The 19,727-nt window shown below is 40.3% G+C and overlaps 1 protein-coding gene and 1 pseudogene across 3 annotated transcripts in view; both read left to right on the top strand.

Annotated features, from left to right (window-relative positions):
* Positions 1–19,727, top strand: part of Rps6ka5 (ribosomal protein S6 kinase A5) — a 168,498-nt gene that overhangs the window by 75,329 nt on the left and 73,442 nt on the right. The gene's annotated exons all lie outside the window — the stretch shown is intronic.
* On the top strand, positions 5,351–5,450 carry LOC127196935 (uncharacterized; annotated as a pseudogene).

Genomic DNA, 19,727 nt, shown 5'->3' with positions numbered 1-19,727 from the left:
CCAGTATTTGAGAAGGATTAGTTGATGTGATCTAAGTAGGTGTCACCTTGCTGGAGAAAGTGTCACTGGGGATGGGTTTGAGGTTTCAAAAGCCCAAGCCAGGCCCAGTGTCTGTCTGTCTGTCTGTCTGTCTGTCTGTCTGTCTGTCTGTCTCTGGATCAAGATGTAACACTCTCAGCTATTGCTCCAGTGCTGGCCTGCATGCTGCCATACTCCCCACCAAGATGACAATGGAGTAGACCTCTAAAAGTATAAGCAGGTCCCACTTAAATGCTTTCTTTATAAGAGTTTCCTTGGTTATGATGTCTCTTTTTTTAGCAATAGAACAGTGATTAAGACATTTCCCAATTAAGATATTTTCATTTTATTCAATATATAATTGTTGAATTTATTTGTAGTTGCCAAACTAATCACCTTGAAGGGAGTAGCTAAACAATGATTTATTTTCTTAATGATCTTGGAAACTGGGAAGGGCATTTCTCTACTGCTTTAGGCTGTTCTCACTTATACGGTATGTAGTAGAAGAGCCATGGTAGATAGAGTTCCGTATCTGACAGTTGGTGGTGTGGTGTTGTGGGCTGGGCCATCCTGTTTCTCCCCAGTGTGGCTTCCCATCCTCTAGCACAGCAGGTCAGCGTCTTTATATTGGCAATTGGAGAGCAGCCCATGAAGACTGCTAAGAGTTTGTAATGCTGGAGGCAGCACAACTCATCCAGGAACCCGGCAGGTTTCCTTCCAACACGCGGTCAGCCTAGATGTATACATCACTGAGGGGAACTGCAAAGAGTTTGATCATCACCAAACAAATATGTGTTCAGACATAACAGATAAAAATGGTTTGTCCATTCCAGGAAAACTTACTTGCCTATGTCTTCATAATGTCCTTTAGCTTATTCTTACTTCTACTGAATTTCAGTGTTTGGGAAGCTGAATGCAAAGGCTAGATAGATTGACGTTAGACAGTTGGGGCTGGACTATTCAGTAAGCAATGCTGCGTGTTTCATATTGTAAAGCATTGGGAGGAATCTATTATCTGGTGCTCCACAATTGGATTGCTAGATGACTAACATGATGCCTTCGTTATAATCTTATACTTTCCCCTTAAAAGTGAGTATGTTCTTCTGTTTGGTGTTTTAACACTATATGATTTTAATGTATTAAAACATATGGATAATATAACAAAACAATTTACATAAACTTGATATCAATTCATAAAGATTTTCCTTGGTCTTTTAAGCTTCCGCGTAGCACTCCACCCTGCTCCATCGGGTGTTTGTGTAGTACCCTGTGGCTGGGTCCTTAAGTTGTCATTTGCAGTCTTGTCTTGTGTTGATGCTTCAGGGTTTAACTTATATGTGTATTGTTCTCAACTTTTGTAGAAAAATCATAAGGGCAGCATCTATATTTTAACATCCCTGGTTGTGTCAAATGCTATTCCATTGCATGAGAATATGCATTTCCATACGGAGTATATCACCAAGCTTCTGGAAACCTGTACAGCTGTGAAACGAGGTATCACTGTAGGACCAACGCTCTTTTTGTTTTCTCTCCTGAGGCTGGCACCTTTTATATTCTTGAAGAGTCATTTTGTATCATTCTGAATATTATTTATTTGTATTCTGCTCATTTTTTTTCTTCTCAATTTTTAGGATCTCTTAGAAGGATTAGCCATTTGTGATAAGTGTTTCTATATTTTTCATTTTAAACTTTGTTTACAGTGCTTTTCTCAAACAAATTGAGTTTTATATATAGCAGGATTTAGTTTTTTAAATTATCCTTACGGTCTCAATTTTGAGTCATAATTAAAAGACCCTCTGTTTTCATAAGATTATAAAGGAATTTGCTGACTTACTTTTTCTTTAGTATTTGCATGAGTCTAGTTTTTATTTGGAGAACTTTGGTCCAAGTAGAGTTTTTGTTTGTTGAATATGACAAGAAATAAGGACCCAGCTTTTTTAGATAGCCACTTAGTTTTCCTGCATTATTGAGAGGAAAAAGCTCACTGTTTATTCTGATTTAAAGTACAGCCTTTCACAGGACATTCTCCACCGTTAAGTGGAGAAGAAGATCTGACTTTCACACAAACTCTGGTGCCCCATATTTCACCATGTCCCTTGGATGGAGATGCTTGGTGGCACTCAGAGGAAGGATAATAGGTCATCAAGAAGAGACTCGATACCCTATGAGCATATACAGGGGGAGGAGGTCTCCCTCAGTCACAGACATAGGGGAGGGGATTGGGGGGGAAGCGGGAGCGAGGGAGGAATGGGAGAATACAAGGGATGGGGTAACAACTGAGATGTAATTTGAAGAAATTAATAATAAAAAAAAAAAGTACAGCCTTTCTTCATTTGTGACCATCTTGTATATGTTTGGGTGGAGGTTTTGTTGTGATGTGTCCATATGTAAATTGTTTTGTTTGGTTTTTGGTTTTTCAAGACAGGGTTTCTCTGTATAGCCTTAGCTGTCCTGGACTTACTTGTAGACCAGGCTGGCCTTGAACTCACAGCAATCTGTCTGCCTCTGTCTCCCTGAGTGCTGGGATTGCAGGTCACCCCACCTGGCTTGGGTGTATTTCTTGACCTTCTGTTCTGTTCGGTTTATTGACTAATGCCAGAGCACCATACTGTGAGACCTTTATTAAGGCATTACAGTATATTCTAGTATTCAGTAATTGCAGTTCTGCAACAGCCCTTGCTTTTTATTGCGGATACTCAGAACTTTATGAAGGGCTCATTCTTTTATTTTTCAACATGAGTCTTATAGCAAAATTGTCTTGTTCTAAAGGGGAGAAAAAAACTTGTTAGTGGGTTTTACTGAGATTTCTTTAAATTGAAAAATTAACTTTGCACAAACTGACATTTTGATGATACTGGTTAGTCCTGTTCAGGAAGATTGTCTGTTTTTATCTGTAGAAATCTACATCTGAGATCGCCAAGAAATTTAAAAAATTTTTTTATTAATTTATTCTTGTTACATCTCAATGGTTATCCCATCCCTTGTATCCTCCCATTCTTCCCTCCCTCCCATCAAGAATGTTTTAACACTGTCTTTCTACCCATGTGTCTTGGATTAGTATTGAAGTTCCCATTATTTATTGCTATTATAAACATTAGCTACTGTATTTTATTGGTTCTGTACCTGACAGCTTCCATTTTTCTGCATTAATTTTATATCTTTAGATCTTGCTGCCTTGTTGTTTTTCGGCCCCAGGACATGCTGTTCAGTTTCTGTGACTTCTCCATCTCTTATCTCCCTGATGTTTAACTGAGGGAGATTTATAGCCGTCCCTGCTCTTTCAGGATGTTTAGAGATTCAGGTCTAGGTTAACATCAAACCAGGGCTCACTGCGGAGTGCTTAACAGGGCTTACTCCAGAGGGATAACATTTGCTAGGTTGGCACAGGCGTCTCCAGATAAGATAATTACGGTGATAGGAGTGTCTTACCAGATGCTATCTGTGACATTTGTTTTTAGTAGCCAGTATGGAATAGACTAGCATTTTTCTGACAGAACTGAGTGTGTATGATTGCTTCCCACAATAAGCTTTAATTATAATTGGCTCTCATTTGTTTATATTCTATCTGCCGTTCTCTGAATCAGTAGGCAGTACTTTTTCTGACCAGTAAAGGGCCAGATGGTAACTATTTTAAGATTTGCAGGCTTTCAAGTCTCTTTGACCATAGATTGTAGTAAACAAATAGATATATAGTACAGTTCCAGCAAAATTTTAGAGATTTGCCCTCTGAGTTATTATTTGCTTACCCGTGCTCTAAACCCAGATGTTGAAACTGTGTGTGTATGGTGTGTGAGTGAGTGTGTGTGTGTGTGTGTGTGTGTGTGTGTGTGTGTGTGTGTACGTACATGTACGCGTATACATCTGTGGAAGTCAGGTTGTTGACATTAGGTGTCTTCCACAATCTACCTCCACCTTATCTTTTGAGGCAGAGTCTTTCCCTGAACTCATCTCATCAGTTAGGCTAGCCTGGGAGTTTAAAAGGCCCCTTAGGGACTCCCCTGCTTTGGCCTCCCCAACTCTAGAATTACAAGTGTGTGCCTTCATATCTGGCCTCTTATGTGGGTTCTGGGGATTAAAGTCAAGACTTTACCCTCACAGAGCAAGCCATTTATTGACTGACTCATGTCTCCAGCCCAATTAAGTCACATTTTTGTTTAAAATGTTCTATAGCATTAATAGCTGTTTAGATTTCATTATTTTGTCTTGACTATGTGACATTATATATTTTTATGAAGTTTTTCTCCTTATATTTCTTGCAGCTTTTCCAAACCTTACAACATGGACAGCGTAATTACTTTATAAATTTCTCTCTACCTGTGTTCAGATACAAGAAATATAAATTAAAAAAAAAACCATTTTAATCTATCCTTTGGTTTTTGGAGTTCATGCTATTTCAACAGAAGTTAGACTTCTATATGGAAAATAATCTTCATAAAACAGTTTCTCTTTTAGAAGTCTCTGAAAATGGTGATTTTTCACCAACTGATCTTTGACTTTCACAATCAGTCAAGTTAATCAGTGGGATTCATCAGACATTAAAGAAGCAAATTACAAGTGTTTTAGAGCATTCTTAACAAATGCTACCTCAGTCTTGTAGACAGTTCTGTCCTCGTGTATCATCCTTTTAATAGGAGTCGGATGTTTAAGACATTAAAGTTGACTTTTGAGTCCTAGTTTCATCCCAGATAAAAGGTGTTGATGCCTGATGAGATAGAAACAGTGGCTCAGTGCGCATCACAGTCACTGATACCACAGAACAGACAGAAACCGCTGCCTAACGTTCTTTCTTCTAAGTAAATGCAGCCAATTCACAAGACTGAGGAGAGGCTTCCTGTGATGGTTTTGATGAGTTGTGAGGTGTCATTGTATGAAGGAGGGCTTTGTAGACAAACCCTGAAACAGAAAAGATAGTGTGACTGGAGAGTGAAAGCAGAAGAGAGGCTTTCCTTGTAGTTTGCCTGTCAGCTCTGCTGCTTGCCCTTTCACAGTAGGATTGTAGACGTTGTGAGCAAGATGCCCTGAAGCAGCTCACTGGCTCCACCTGTGGTTCTTCCATGGCATCTTCTGTGGAAACTGCAGTGGCGGCATTCTGCAGTTGTCTGTAGTACTTAAGGCAGCATCCCGTTTCTCCGCATGTTAATAAAAGCAAATGAGCTTGAGAACGGTGGGGAGATTTCTGGGTTCAACATTAGGTGGTGTGTACAAAGGTCATAAAAACCTGTAAATGTGCCACCAAAGAAAGATGTGAGCTCCCTTTCAACACAGGGAGTTACCTAACTTGCTCCAGTGTAAAGGCTTCTTGCCAGGGATGTTAAGTGTGCCAGGAGAGTACTTGCTTTGGCAGCATATACACTAAAATTGAAAGGATAGAGACATTAGCATGGCCTCTGTGCAAGGAGGACACGAAAATTTGTGAAGTGTTACATATTGAGAGAAAGAGAGAGAGACAGAGAGAGAGAGAGAGAGAGAGAGAGAGAGAGAGAGAGAGAGAGAGAGAGAGAGAGAGAGCGAGAACGAGCGAGTGCATGCCAGCCAGCCAACCAGGAGAAAAAGTTGCAAATGCAGCAGAATCTGACTTTTTGTTTTGCAGTATACCAAGTGGATAGTCTTATGCTTAGAAGACAATAATTTTGGTTGAAATCAAGTGTCATTTTAAACTCATGAAAATATTACATTTTTTAATTCATAGCAAGACTATTTGCAGTGGTGGTTCCCTCTTTCATACATACTTGAAAAGTTTGATTTACCTTCTCTGTTGTTCAGAATAACCCTGTAGACTCTGGTTACTCGTTGTAAAGGGTTTTTGTTATTATTCTTTAACCGATTCATATGTGTATATAAGGAATTTTAGTTACTCTCACTTCCCCATATTACCTTTCTTCTTATCCCTTAGCTTCTTCCACTGAAGCGTTTCTTCCCAATAAGCCTCCTTCCTGCTTTCATGTCTTTTTATGCATGAGACCCACTGAACTCAAGGAGGGCTTCTGCGTGAGCATGTCTCCAAGCTTTACACCACCAGAGAGAGCGACATTCCATCCTCCCGCCACTGTTAACTCTGTAGCCCCTCAAGCAGGGGTGAGGCCTCATAAGCTCTCACTCATTCCGTGATGAAATTTTGATGGTCCTAATCTTGTACAGGCAGCCACAGCTGCAGGCAGTTCGTGAGTTCATAAGGCATGTCCTGTTGAGGAGATGCTGTTCTACATCAGGCTTTCCCAATATGGCTCTTACATTCTTTTTGCCTCGTCTTTCATGATGCTCGTTTAATGTTGTGGGATGTGTATGTATGTGATATGCATGTCCTTTGAACAGCTGAGCACTCCATAGTAACTTAACCAATTATGGGTCTTAATATTTTAATTGCTGTCCACTAATCTATGAGCGCAAAGGTAAGTATTTAGAAGGCAGTTTAGTACTATGTCTGTTTAGCAAAATAATGATAGTAGGTCCTCCCCTGTGACAGTGGTTTGACAAGTAGGTTTACAGTACCAGACAAGAGTTCTGTCTTGGAGAACAGGCCGTGAATCCAACCAGAAGGTGGTGTGTTGCCCCCCCCCCCCGTGGCAACCATGCCAATATTGTAGCAATCAGGCCATATTGATTGTTAGTGTAGCTCACAGGACTTATCTCTGGGTAAGACTCTTGATGACTTATCTTCTAGGAGCCTGTATAGAGTCTCTTATACCCGAAGCTACGTCATTGTACTGCCTCATAGATTGACAGTGCACAAGGACGTGGATTGTGATGGGTAGTGTTAATGGCCTCCAGACATGCCTGTGGAGAAGCATAGCGATCATGTTAATATGGGAAGATACACCCGCTGTGGGCGCCACCGTTCTATGCATGGAGCCCTAAACTGTATAAACGGAGAAAGTGAGCTGAGCAGCGGCATGCATTTGTCCTTCTCTGCCTCCTGATTGGATGTGTTGTGACCAGGTGCTTCAAGTTCCTGCACCTTGACTTTCCCAATACAGACGGTACCCTTGAATTGTGAAGCAGAATAAATCGTTTCTTCTTAAAGCCGTATTTGTCAAAGTATTTTATCACAGCAATAGGAAAAGAAATTGAGACGTTGATTAAAACAAGAGTTAGTGGTTTTGTTTCGGACACACTGTTGATGTTGAAAATAGATGGCTTTTACCTTTAATAAAAAATGATTTTATTTTTAATTATGTAGATATGTGTGTGGTTTTATGTATGTGGATGCAGCACCCAAAATGTCCAGAAGAGGAGTTCAGGTCCTCTGGAGCTGGAGGAATGGGTTGTGAACACCCCCATCCCCCACCCCTGTGCCTGATGGTGGAAGCTGGCAACTGACCGTGGGTCCCCTGCAAGAACACTGAGCCATCTCATCAATCCTAGCTTTTTACTTTTTTTGAGAAAGAACTTAATAAAAACTGGCAGTGTTTACCAAATTTAATATGTAAATATGTTGTGACTCTGCAATCCAGTTTTAGGAATCTGACCTACCAAATAATATCAGCCTAACTGGATAAAGTATATCTTTAAAACATTTCTTATGGCAATATTTTCTTAACTCTAAATATTATCAAACTGAGAATGCTAATACAAATGCAGGTTGTCTGTAGGCGAGAAATTTTTAGATTTCTTTTCCCAGAATCACAAAGGAGTAGGGTCTAATAAGAATGTGGTAAGTAATTTTAAAGTTACTTTTAAGTCGTCTTAGTATTTACTTGCTGCCAGGCACTGCTTTGGGTGCTTTTAGTACATCAGCTATAAGTCTTTGCAAACAGCCCTACAGACTGTGCATCATCTTTATGACTCAGATGGCGTATCCTGAGCAAAATGGCCAGCACCTAAAGTAATACTGTGGCATCTGTGTGTCCAGCTCCTGTGTTACCTTAGTGCATCAGGAGAAGCAGCTTTATTTTAGGAACAGATTGTGAAAAAAAAAAACCAAACTGTAATGTCTATTTTTCTTACTTTTCTTTATCTTTCTCAGTTTTCCTTCCCTTTGGTTCTTTCTCTCTCTTTCTTTCTTTCTTCCTTTCTTTCTTTGTCTTCTTACCATTTCATCACTTTTGGGTCACTCCTTTGCTTAAAGAAGCCCACTCACTTTCTTTTTTTTTTTTTTTTTATTAATTTATTCTTGTTACATCTCAATGTTTATCCCATCCCTTGTATCCTCCCATTCCTCCCCCCCCCCCATTTTCCCATTATTCCCCTCCCCTATGACTGTTCCTGAGGGGGATTACCTCCCCCTATATATTCTCATAGGGTATCAAGTCTCTTCTTGGCTACTTGCTGTCCTTCCTCTGAGTGCCACCAGGTCTCCCCCTCCAGGGGACATGGTCAAATGTGAGGCACCAGAGTACGTGAGAAAGTCGTATCACACTCTCCACTCAACTGTGGAGAATATTCTGACCATTGGCTAGATCTGGGAAGGGGTTTAAAGTTTACCTCCTGTATTGTCCTTGGCTGGTGCCTTAGTTTGAGCGGGACCCCTGGGCCCAAATCTGCCTATCATATTGTTCTACTTGTAGATTTCTAGGACCCTCTGGATCCTTTTATTTTGCTGTTCTCCCATGCGTCTCTCATTTAGAGTCCCAATAGGATGCCTTCCCCTCTGTCCCAGTTTCCTGGTAAGTGAAGGCTTTCGTGGGACATGCCCCTTAGCCCACTCACTTTCATTTGACTGAAACAATGTCATACGTCTTAATTAGGTTTTTTTTTTTTTTTTTTTTTTTTTTTTTTGTCTCTGTGACAAAAAAACTGAATTAAAAGGAGGAAATGTTTATTTTGGCTCATAGTTTCAGTCTATAGTGTGTTACGCCTGTTGTGCCTCGGCATATAGTAAGGCTTAACATCACGGAAGGGCATGGTAGGAAAATACTCTTCACTTCTAGTATCCAGGAAACAGAGAACAGGATTAGGAAGGGGCCACAGCCAAGATACACTTGTCAAAGATATGACCACAGCAGCCTTTCCTCTAATCAGGCCCCACTCAGCACCCTGCACCATCTTCCAACAGTTTATTTGAATTTTGAATTCATCAATGGATTATTAAACTATTAATAATTAGATTCCTCATGATCTAGTGCTCTTTGGAAATGCTTCCATAGATATACCTAGAGATATTCTTTAGTGTAATCTCAATGCAGTCAAATCGGCAATCAAGATTAACCATGCCAGGGCTAGAGAGAGTGGTTAAGAGCATGTGCTGCTCTTCCAGAGGACCTGAGTTCAATTCCCAGCACCTATGTCAGGCAGCTTGCAACTGCCTATAACTCAGCTCCACGGAGATCTGGCACTGTTGGCCTATAGAAGCACCTGCACACACGTATACATAATTAAAAAATAATAAAATATATTTAAAAAAAGATTAACCATGCCATAGTCTCAACTTGATAGTCAAACCTTCAGGTTAATCGGCCTGCCTCCTCTCCCACGCAGTCTCCTATTGTCCTGCTCTGCACCTGCACTGCTGAGCTAAATTACTCGCCCACTCCTCTGTAAACATGGATTTCCTGTTGAAAAATGTCTGTCTGAAAACTATTTCAGCATTTCCTAACTTGGGAGTGCCAGGTGCAATTTGTGATCTCCTTAGCCTTCTGCTATCCCACTTTTCCTGGAGTTGTTTGACTTTTATGAAATATCTGTAAAGTGATTAGTGGCATCCCTGGTGAATAGTGATCCGTCAGTTTAAGTGTATCAAAATAAAGTTGATAAAAGTACAAAATAGAACTAGAACATCTTGTGGTATAAAGAAGAAAGTGTAATGGGGGCAGAAGCACAGCTTTCCTTGTGGAATAATACTGACATAGCGAAGGAGAAGAGGAGTTAAAAAATCACCACTCCACACTAAGATGAGTGGGTGATAAGTTAGTGAGAAGCAGAATATTTTTGCATAATCTCAGTTCATTTCTTTATAGTTTGCCAGTTGATTACAAGGAAAAACAGTATCTGTACACTGGAGAAATTTGGCAATCAATACTTCAATGACTTTAATTTAATGTCATGATCAAAATTAACTCTAGTGTTAGGAAAACTAACTAATCCATACATCCCGTGTGATCTGAGAAGATAGCATCATTGTTGGTATTTGTTCTAGGAGATTGTTACTTTCTTATGATCATGACATAACATTATGTAAAACCCACATTGAGGATTGGTCCACACTGTAGGATGTTTGCTCTTCAAAGATATCAGGAATAAGAAAAGGCAGAAGCTTCCACCCATGTTACATAAATTTCTAATGTGCTGCGTGATCTTGAGCTGGATTTTAGAGTGGAATAAAGTCGTTACAAAGAACACTGGGTGTGTGACACAGTTTGAGCAGGAAGTCGAGATAAAGTAATGATATTTTTATCATGTGGTTATGTGAGAGAATGTCTCTGGAAAGTTTTAGGAGTAGAGAACCCTCTTCTTAGCTGGTTCAGGAAAGAGACACATGTATAAGAGCAGAGGAGAATTCTACACAAATAAGCAAATGCAAGTGTGTTTGATTTTCATAGTGGGTTTATGGGAGGCTTTTGTACTGTTATGCATTTTTTGATAAGTCTGAAATTGGAGCATGTTGAACTTGTTTTGGTTTTGTTTGTTTGTTTCATTCTGTTTTTATAAAGCCATTGTTGAGACGCTGTATCCTAGGAGAAACTTAATAGTTCCTCATTGAGGAGTACCGTGTGGGGTGATTGTTTTCTCAGTTTGAGAGCTCCCCTCAGGCCTCTTACTGTGTACCTGAAAACAGGTTGCAAGTTTTCTAAAACCATGTTCCCCATATTTGTAGCTTCCTGCTGTTCTAACTTTGTCCAAAGCCATATTTGTATAGCAAGAAGGCTGTATATTTGTAGTATCTATTGAATTAGTATAATAGATTAACACAGTATTTCTCACAACTGAACACTTAATGGTTCTTGATTATAAATTACCATTTCTCATCTGTTTGAACACATAGATGGATGAAAATGAATGTTTCAGAAAAAGTTAAAGAGGTTTGCAAGGCTGTAAATATTCTTGCAGGCAAAGCCACGTCCTATTTGCTTCTTTTTCCAAGAACACACAGCTTTGTTTTCACTAGTGTAAGACACAAATTGCTGCCTTTGAATTCTCTACCCTAAAAATCTACCACTAATTATTGTAGTTTAGCCCAGCATTAGGGGGGAAAAAGGCTAAGACTGATGGCATGCACACACCTGGAGTCATAGCATTTGGGAGCTGAGTTAGGATGACTGTTAAGAATTTCAAAGGTACCCTGAGCTACATAGTGAATCCCAGGCCAACCAAGACTCCACGAAAGATTTAAACTCAGTGTTTACTATAGATATATTTTTAATCCTGCATATAATCCCCATAGAATGTCATCTCTAGGGTTTTTTTTTTTCACTTTAGATGAGCCTTCAAAAATGTAATACGGGACAAACATATAACATAGTGCTGTTATAAGGGCAAAATATGAGGAGTACGTGACCCTAAATCATTTAAATATTGGAAGGTAGAAGAGTTGATCTCCAGGTAGTTTTTCTGAAAGTAAGTAGCAAGGCCAACATTCTGAGAGGTGAAGCAGTAGCAAGGCAGGGGAATGTCCCAGGGAGCATATAAAGCAGTAGCTTTCAGCTTCATCATTAATCTCCACCTAAGCAGACGAAGAACTCTGTGGTTTATTTAACCTCCAAGTTTCACTTATCTCTGACAATAACTGTATTTTCTCTAAAATAGTACCTACTTTATAGTGTTATGAGGATCAAATATTTCCTTCCTAAATAGAAACCAGTACAAAATAAATGCCCAGTGTCTATAGTTACTATCCTTAGACTAGCCGCAGAAGCAGTGAGTTGTGTGTTTAGGCTAGCCTCAAACATTGGACTCAGTTCATTTCAGAAGCTTCCCCTCTGTCCCGGATTCTAGGGAATTAAGGCACTACTTCTGTGCAGGCATCAGCAGCCGAGTGTTTAATGACAGTATCACTAGTCCATGTTTGTTGTGATTGTAGTATCACTAATAATAATCATAGAGGCAAAAACAAAAGCATTGTCATTAAAAACTAAGAAATCATGTGCTATTTCTACAGTGTCCATATAATAAAGAAACTAAAACCATTATTGTCTTAAACAAAACAAACAAATAATAACAACAAAAAATTTAGGCTTGCAATTTGTGCCAAAAGCTAGTAGAGACTTACGAAGTAATTTCCAATCAAATGATCCATAACTATATCAAGAGAGTTACTTAGGGCAGATGAGCTGCTGGCCTGGCTAAGAGTGTACCAGACAGATGGACATGTGTAATTCTAGCACACTTTTCACTCAGATGCATTGATTCAGTTCAAGCTTTTTATTGCTTCTTCAATGTGAAATGTAATTTATTCCTCGCTTAGAAAGTACAGGGAACTAAGCAGTGCCAAGGTAGGCTTTCTTGAGCTAAAGGACAGAGAACCCTCAGCCTTTGATGTCACTGAGGATTTGACTATTCATGGTATCACTGTCCATTTTGAAGCTAGTGGTATGACTCTGGCCCAAAATTGGCTTGTAGTGCCTGGCTCTGATGATCTTTCTGTTTGGTGTTGTTTGAGATGAGACTTTATACCTTTATAGTGCAAACTCACCTTTACTAGGTTATATAGGCTGGCCTTGAACTCAACATACTCCTGCCTCAGCCTACTGAGTGCTGAAGTACATACAAATATTTACTACTACACTGGCTCTCTTTTGAGAGAATTAAAACCAATTCAACTTGGATAGCAATATCACCAGCGGCCTTTTCTGTCTGGCTTCTTGTTTCCCTGCCAGGTGGGCATGCTCCAATTTTGCCTAACCGAGTCATTTGATCTCCTGAAGCGTAACAATCCCAGAGCCTCAGTTTCAGTGCATCCTTGGTAGTCAGCTCACTGAATACAGAAACACCATGCTCCCTGTTACTATTCGTAAGCTCTGAGGCCCACCAGCCCAACTGTAATTATAATTTAACTGTAGAATAGCTGTGCCAAACTTGCTCAAGGCAGGGTAGAGTGACCAAATGCTCAAGTAACATGGCTGTATGTGATTGTTAGGAACAGTATAGCATCTGGACCCAGGAGTTGTCCTCTCACCTTCACATGTGTTCTATGACATGTGCACAGTGGCCATATACACAGTAATAATAAAGTTTTTAAAAGTGGATTTGGATTACAGTTCATAAAGGCTGTAGCTAATACTTTTTATTATCTAATATCAAAGAAGTATGTTTTAAGCTATTGTATTCATCCTTTCTTTCTAAAAATAAAGTGTTTCCCTCACTACAAATGTAGTTGAGAAGTAACAGTATTACAGGATTGGAATGGGGTTGAGGGCCAATAGAGGGGCTGTTGGTTATGGAAGAGGGGAATCCTGTCAACAAGGGAATAAGTAAGTACATGGAGGAAGGTTGTACTCCACCCAACTGCTTGAGCAATTCCTGGAAGACTGAGACATTGAATGGAGTTTCAGTAGCTCCTTCACTCAAGGAAAACAGGATTTGGAGTTAATTACTCCCAAGATGCATAGACTTGGTAAGCACAAGTACTAATTACAGAGGACCTGAATTTTATTCCAGAATCCATGTTAACTACCTCACAACTGCTTGGAACTCAGTTCCAGAGAAGTTTCTGGCTTCCATAGGCGTCTGCACTCACATATGCATATGCACGTGCGTGCACGCATGCGTGCGCGTGCACGCACGCAAACACACACACACACACACACACACAGGTACAGGGGGAGAGAGAAAGAGAGAGACCGGGGGTGGGGGGCAGGGGGCAGAGGATGAGAGAGTATCTACAGGCTGGGCTTTGTGTCTCATGCCTTTTCTCCCAGCACTCAGGATGCAGAGACAGGCGGATCTCTGAGTTCAAACTAGCCTGATCTACATAGTGTGTTTCAAGCCATATAATCAAGCACATCTGGTGCAGGTGTGTTAAGCAAACCTTTTTAGGGGAGTAAAATCATGTGGCTTATTGTTTGCCCAGCACTACAGCTCCCAGCATTTCAGGAAGTGATCTTGTCCTTGGGCAGGTGGGGCTTACAGGTTACCTTTGGCTCTTGCATTATACCTAGTAACCAGCTACAGAGGAGGAGGGCCAGCTTCTGAAAACTGGCCTTCCATGTTAATAGTAACTAAAAAACCTACCTCCAACCAAGCTTAGATGTCTCCCATTCAGAACTGGACAGGCCCTATATGCGTAGAGTACCTGGATGGGGACCTCTGCCAGGCACTTCTCCTGTATTAACTACCCTTTTCCTTTGTCCAGGGAGCCACTGCCTGACTGCTCTTGTCAATGCTGTGTCTCCTGTCTGGCTCAAGCTGATGTTCCTGTACAGCCTTCCCCTATATCCCTCTGGGTCTAGTCATGTCCTGTGGTTTCTGGATCTAGAACATGGCAACTAACAGTGGTACATTCTGGCCTTTGGAATACAATGACACCATGAATTTATTCAGATACAATTAAAGAGATGAATGTTTTATGAGGGCCAGGACATCTATGTACTTTGAAACTAACTTTGCAAACGTGATTGTTAATTATAAAGTATGTGCTCTCTTTCTTTTATGAGACAACCCAAAGAAGCCCACCTTACTCAAATGATCAAAGTAAAAATCACTGATAGCAATATGAGTTGAAATAATGCTCCAATTGAAAAGATGACACAAGATGAGTGTTTCCCCAGAGACACACATCTGAGCGTGGTGAAGGAAGGGTGTGAGGCCAGCTCACGTTGTGACATGCCTACAAATTGACATGCCTCTTACCTCAAGTGCCAAGATTATGGAAGCCAAGATTGAGGATTTGTTGCATATTTGAGAGAATACATTCCAAGTTGCATCTATTCACTATAGAAGATATTTTGGGAACAAATTTAGGATTGAGGGTTAGATGGTAATGACAAATTTACATAAATCTCCTGATTTGTAAATGGTTATGTTGTTAGAAAGTGTATATGAATGATGAGGCATCAGTTTGGCTGTTTGGTGACTTAGATGTGTAAAAATAATTCTATGGGGTGCACTTACAAGTCTTGTGTGTACTAACAGTTGATTCAAAGGAAAAAACAAGGTCCAGTTGTATTTCTATATGTAAGTGTCAAACAACTATAAAGTGAAAATTTTAGAGTATATTTTTAAAGTACTTGGTTAAATTAGGATAATTAGAATGCATTTTTTTCTGCTTGTAACAGAACTATACCATGTTTATGGTTGGAAACTCAATATTGTTAAAATGTGGTTTCACCAAATTGAACTATGCATGCAAAGATCAAAACCCCAAACTTTTTTGTGATTTTTAGAGATAGGCAAACAGACTTTACAATTCCTATGCAAATATGAAACAAACTAGAAGAATTACTATCATGAGCATGCTGTGTCAGAAACTTAGACGGGCATGCTTATGCCTTTCCACAGTGTCAAAATTTATTGAATACTATAAATTCACATGCTATGTTGGTTTTGGCTGCAAGTTGCCTACTAGTCCTGATTTCTCTTGATAGCTAGCTGAGGCAAAAACAGGTTCTTCCATTATAATCTTAAATTAACCTTTAGGCCACATATTACATATCACACAATCTAAATAACGATCTGTGTGGATTAAGGTTACAGAGTGAAAGAGAGATTCCTGCAAACTTGGGAAGCAGATAGAGACGCAAAGAGGTTCACTACAGAACCCACCAGGAGGTTTGCTGGGCAGTTTAGTTTCAAAGTCTAGCCATACGGAATCTCAGATCTAGACTAGTCCTTGAGTGAGCCCAGTCAGCAGTGGGGGCAGAGCCAGCTGAAGCTGAAGGGAAACTTGGAAATTCAGTGAATAGTCAGGTGATGTGATGGTGAAGGCTTTTGACAGCTCCTCTTTATGGGGTCCAGATGTAAGTATTGTGGCACGCCTTCCAAAATCTGATCTGCTCAGTAAGTTCTCAGGCCTAGTTTTCCTGCTGTTATTTTTACTATTCCCTTGTATAGTCCTGTTTACTTTGATAAATCTATAGGCTCTTACTTATTCTACTCTTAGGAATAAGTTAATTTTGTGCCTTGAAGGTAATGCTGGTAAGATAAGACTTTTAAAAATGGCATGTGCCTCTGTGCGTGTGTACATGTTAGTGTACATGTGCATGCAAGTTTGAGTATGTTTCCATGTGGAGCCCAAAGGTCAACTTCATGTGTTTTCCTCAGTTGTTTCTCCACCTTACTTTTTGCCTAGCGAGGCTTACTTTGCCTCACCAGTGAGAGTCAGGCATATATCTGGCTGTCTCCCAAATCCCACCCGACTCCCAGTGCTGGAGTTAGAAGCATGCATAGCTTTGCCTGTCTTTTGACATGAGTGCTGAAGACCTAAAATCAGGTCCTTATGCTTGTGCAGACACTGGACCAACTGAGCCATTTCCTCATTAGGTGCCCAACAAGATGCAGAGTCATCCTGCTGCTGTGTTTGCACTTAAAATGAAGTCACATGGTGTTTGTAAAGTGGAGCCTCTTAGGGCAAGGCAGAAAGAAAGCTTTAACAATATGGAGCAACCTAGAACAGTGTTAACCTCAACAACAACCGCATGCAGTTCTATAAAAAGAAGACATGGAGACTGACTAAAATATCTGAAAAGCTGAGGACTCCTTTCCTCCACCAGCTCTCAATGCTAGGATGCAAGTGCTGTGCTGGCTAGGCAAGCTAAGTGGAGAGCTCTGGACATCAAGTCTGCTTTGTTGTTGGGTGGGGATCCTGTACCGTTAGAGGGAAGCCGAGAAGGCTGGAGACCTCTGCCCTACCCAGCACCATGCCCGCTAAGCAGGGATGCTGCTTCAGAAGAATCCAGCCTCACTTGGTACATCTAAAATTCTGAATGTAACTGAATGTCTACCGTATCTCCTCTCTATCCACTTAAAACATCTATCTAGACCTAAAAAGATCTTAACCCCTAAGCAACTAAGCTTAATTGTAGAACTAAATTATCTGATCTTCAACTCCATTGCTCATTGTACATAGTTTATTTGATATGTGTGTAGTAATATAAATGTATATATTACATTTTAATTAATTAATTAGTTAATTAAAAAGAATCCAGCCACTGTCTTCGCTCTCAGCTCCAGAGCAGGACCTTAAGGAGATTCTGGTTTTGGTTTTTGCCAAAACCCAAAGAGGCAGAACCAACATAAAGAGGCAGCTCATAAGAACAGAGAAATCTTGAGCGCTTAGCGACAACACTGACCATGTTTGAAACTGAGTGTGTATTGGGGTACAGTGTGGCAACAACATTATGGCAATCAGCAGAGTCTTCGGATGTAGGCAACTTAAAAAGTCCTTCTGGGATAAGAATAGATCTCAAACACTGTCCTCAAACCACTCATTTAAAAGCCTGGATTTATTGGACCAGACTGTGGAACAATTAGTGCCCCAGAGCATTATTGGAAACAATTGAGCAATCAAATAGCACTTAGTGGAGCTTAGCAGCTGTTTGTAACACTAGCAGAGGCAGAGAACCTAGCCAGTGAGGGAAATTCGTGCAAATTCCCAGGGCTCTGTTCTCTGAGGAACAACATTGGAGGTCTCATATTGCAATCAAAGAGTTTGACTAAATAGCCAGACCAAGCTGTTAAATAAGGAAAACGCCAAAACAATTTTTTAAAAAATAGCCAAGCTGGGTATGTGGCTTACACTTGAAATTTCAACATTTAAGAGTCTGAGGCAGGAGGATCACCACGAGTTTGAAGACAGCCGTGGCCACTATGTGAGACTGTCTCAAAGCAAAACAAACACATCACACCAAGGTGAGCTAGGGGAGCTGAAGTCAGTTCGTAATTTGAATCCTTCACAAAAATAGAAAATGAGAAACTAGAAAAACTGATATAACAAACTATAAATATGTACTTGCAGAGATAAAAAAAAATGAGGAAATAATCATAGCAACATTTTAGATGTGGGACATATGGTTGCCCCTCAGTGTCCATGGGAGTAGGAGATTCCAGGACATAAACACTGCCTGCAGAGAAGAGCCACGGATGCTTGTCTCCTTTACAAGTGGTTTGTAGTGTTGCATATAACTTGTGTGTGCTCTCCTGAATATGCTAGATCTTCACCAGATTGCTCATAACAGCTTACATGCTACAAATAGTTCTTATACTGTGTTGTTTATGGAGTCATAACAAAGACAAAAGTCTATAAGTTCAGTTCAGACACAGACTTTCTTCCAAGTATTTTCAGTCTGCAGCTGATTGGATTCACATATGTGGAACCCATAAAATCCAGGGTGCCAACTCTGAATAGTTGTACTGTATGTAACATTAATAGCACAAAAATGAGATGAGAGAAAAAAGCTGATGAGAAGTAATGTTTTGTACATTACTATGTCACTATGTAGTAAGCTAGAGAGACCACTAAGAAAATAAAATAAGGGGCTGGAGGGATGGGTCAGAGGTTAAGAGCACTGGCTGCTCTTCCTGAGGTCCTGAGTTCAATTCCCAGCAACCACAGGGTGGCTCACAACCATCTGTAATGAGATCTGATGCCTTCTTCTGGTGTGCAGGTGTACATGTAGGCAGAACACTGTACACATAATAAATAAATAAATAAATCTTTAAAAAAGAATATTTTAATTAACAAAAAGAAAAAATAAAATTAAAAACTCATTAAAAGAATTAAAATGTTAGGCTAAAAGATATATACACAATGAAAAACAAAAAACAATAGAGGAACAAAAAATGGTGTATGTAGAATGACAAGCACAAGTCTAGCTTGAATCAGTAACAACATTATATACAAATAGCTAACTATTCTAACCAAAAGAGCAGAAGTTGTCAGACTCCTGTAAAATAATGAAATAAATAAAAGATAGAATTATGGAATGTTAAAAGGAGACACACTGGATTTTAAATATATAAATACTTCTAAATGGGAGAAAGATGGGAAAATCATGCAAACAGCAACCACAAGAAAGCTGGATAGTGGCAGGCTCAAGGAAATTAGAAAAATTTAAATATGTATCAACATATGCTTCATGAATAAAATACGTTCGATCAGGGCATATAACTTCATTTGGTTATAAAGGTACACTCGGGTAGGCAGGAGGAAGGGAGACTTGGGCTGTCAGTAACTTGGTCAGTTAGGAGAGAGTCTAAGCAACTTGGAAGGGGCCTCATATATTCCTCTCCCAAGTTTTGGCACCAGGTGAATGAAATGAGGGCATGACCTCTCCAAGGTGTGGTTGAGGAAAAGGATTTTATTGTAGATCTGAGGGAGAGTACAGCTAGCAGCATCTGGGTTTGGTTTTGGTTTGTTTTTTAGGGTTGGTTTGGTTGGTTGGTTGGTTTTGGTTTTTTTCGTGACAGGGTTTCTCTGTGTAGCCTTGCTGTCCTGGACTCACTTTGTAGACCAGGTTGGCCTCAAACTCACAGTGATCTGCCTGCCTCTGCCTCCCTGAGTGCTGGGATTATAGAGGTGCACACCACGCCCAGCGGCCAGAGGCATCTGGAAGAGTCCAGAGCTGAGAGAGAAAATAGTAAACTGAACGTAACCAATAAACTGAACCTGGCAGGGTGGGGTGGGTGGGTGGTGTAGGAGCAAGAAGAAGGCCCAAGACAGTTCATTGCTGAAGTGTTAGGGTTGTATGGGAATGAGAAGCTCGGGGAAGGGAGGGAAAGCCCCTGGGCTGGAGAGGTGTAGGGTAGGTATGCCAGCCAGAGTGATTCTGCACAGGTCACTGCAGAGGGCGCTTACAGGCCAGCTTGTGCTTTGTGTGCTAATGGACACCTCAGGCAGCCAT

Source organism: Acomys russatus, chromosome 1 (assembly GCF_903995435.1).
Source record: "Acomys russatus chromosome 1, mAcoRus1.1, whole genome shotgun sequence".
Classification (NCBI taxonomy): Eukaryota; Metazoa; Chordata; class Mammalia; order Rodentia; family Muridae; genus Acomys; species Acomys russatus.
Note: the sequence above shows the minus strand (reverse complement) of the source record. Positions and strands in the feature narration are given on the sequence as shown.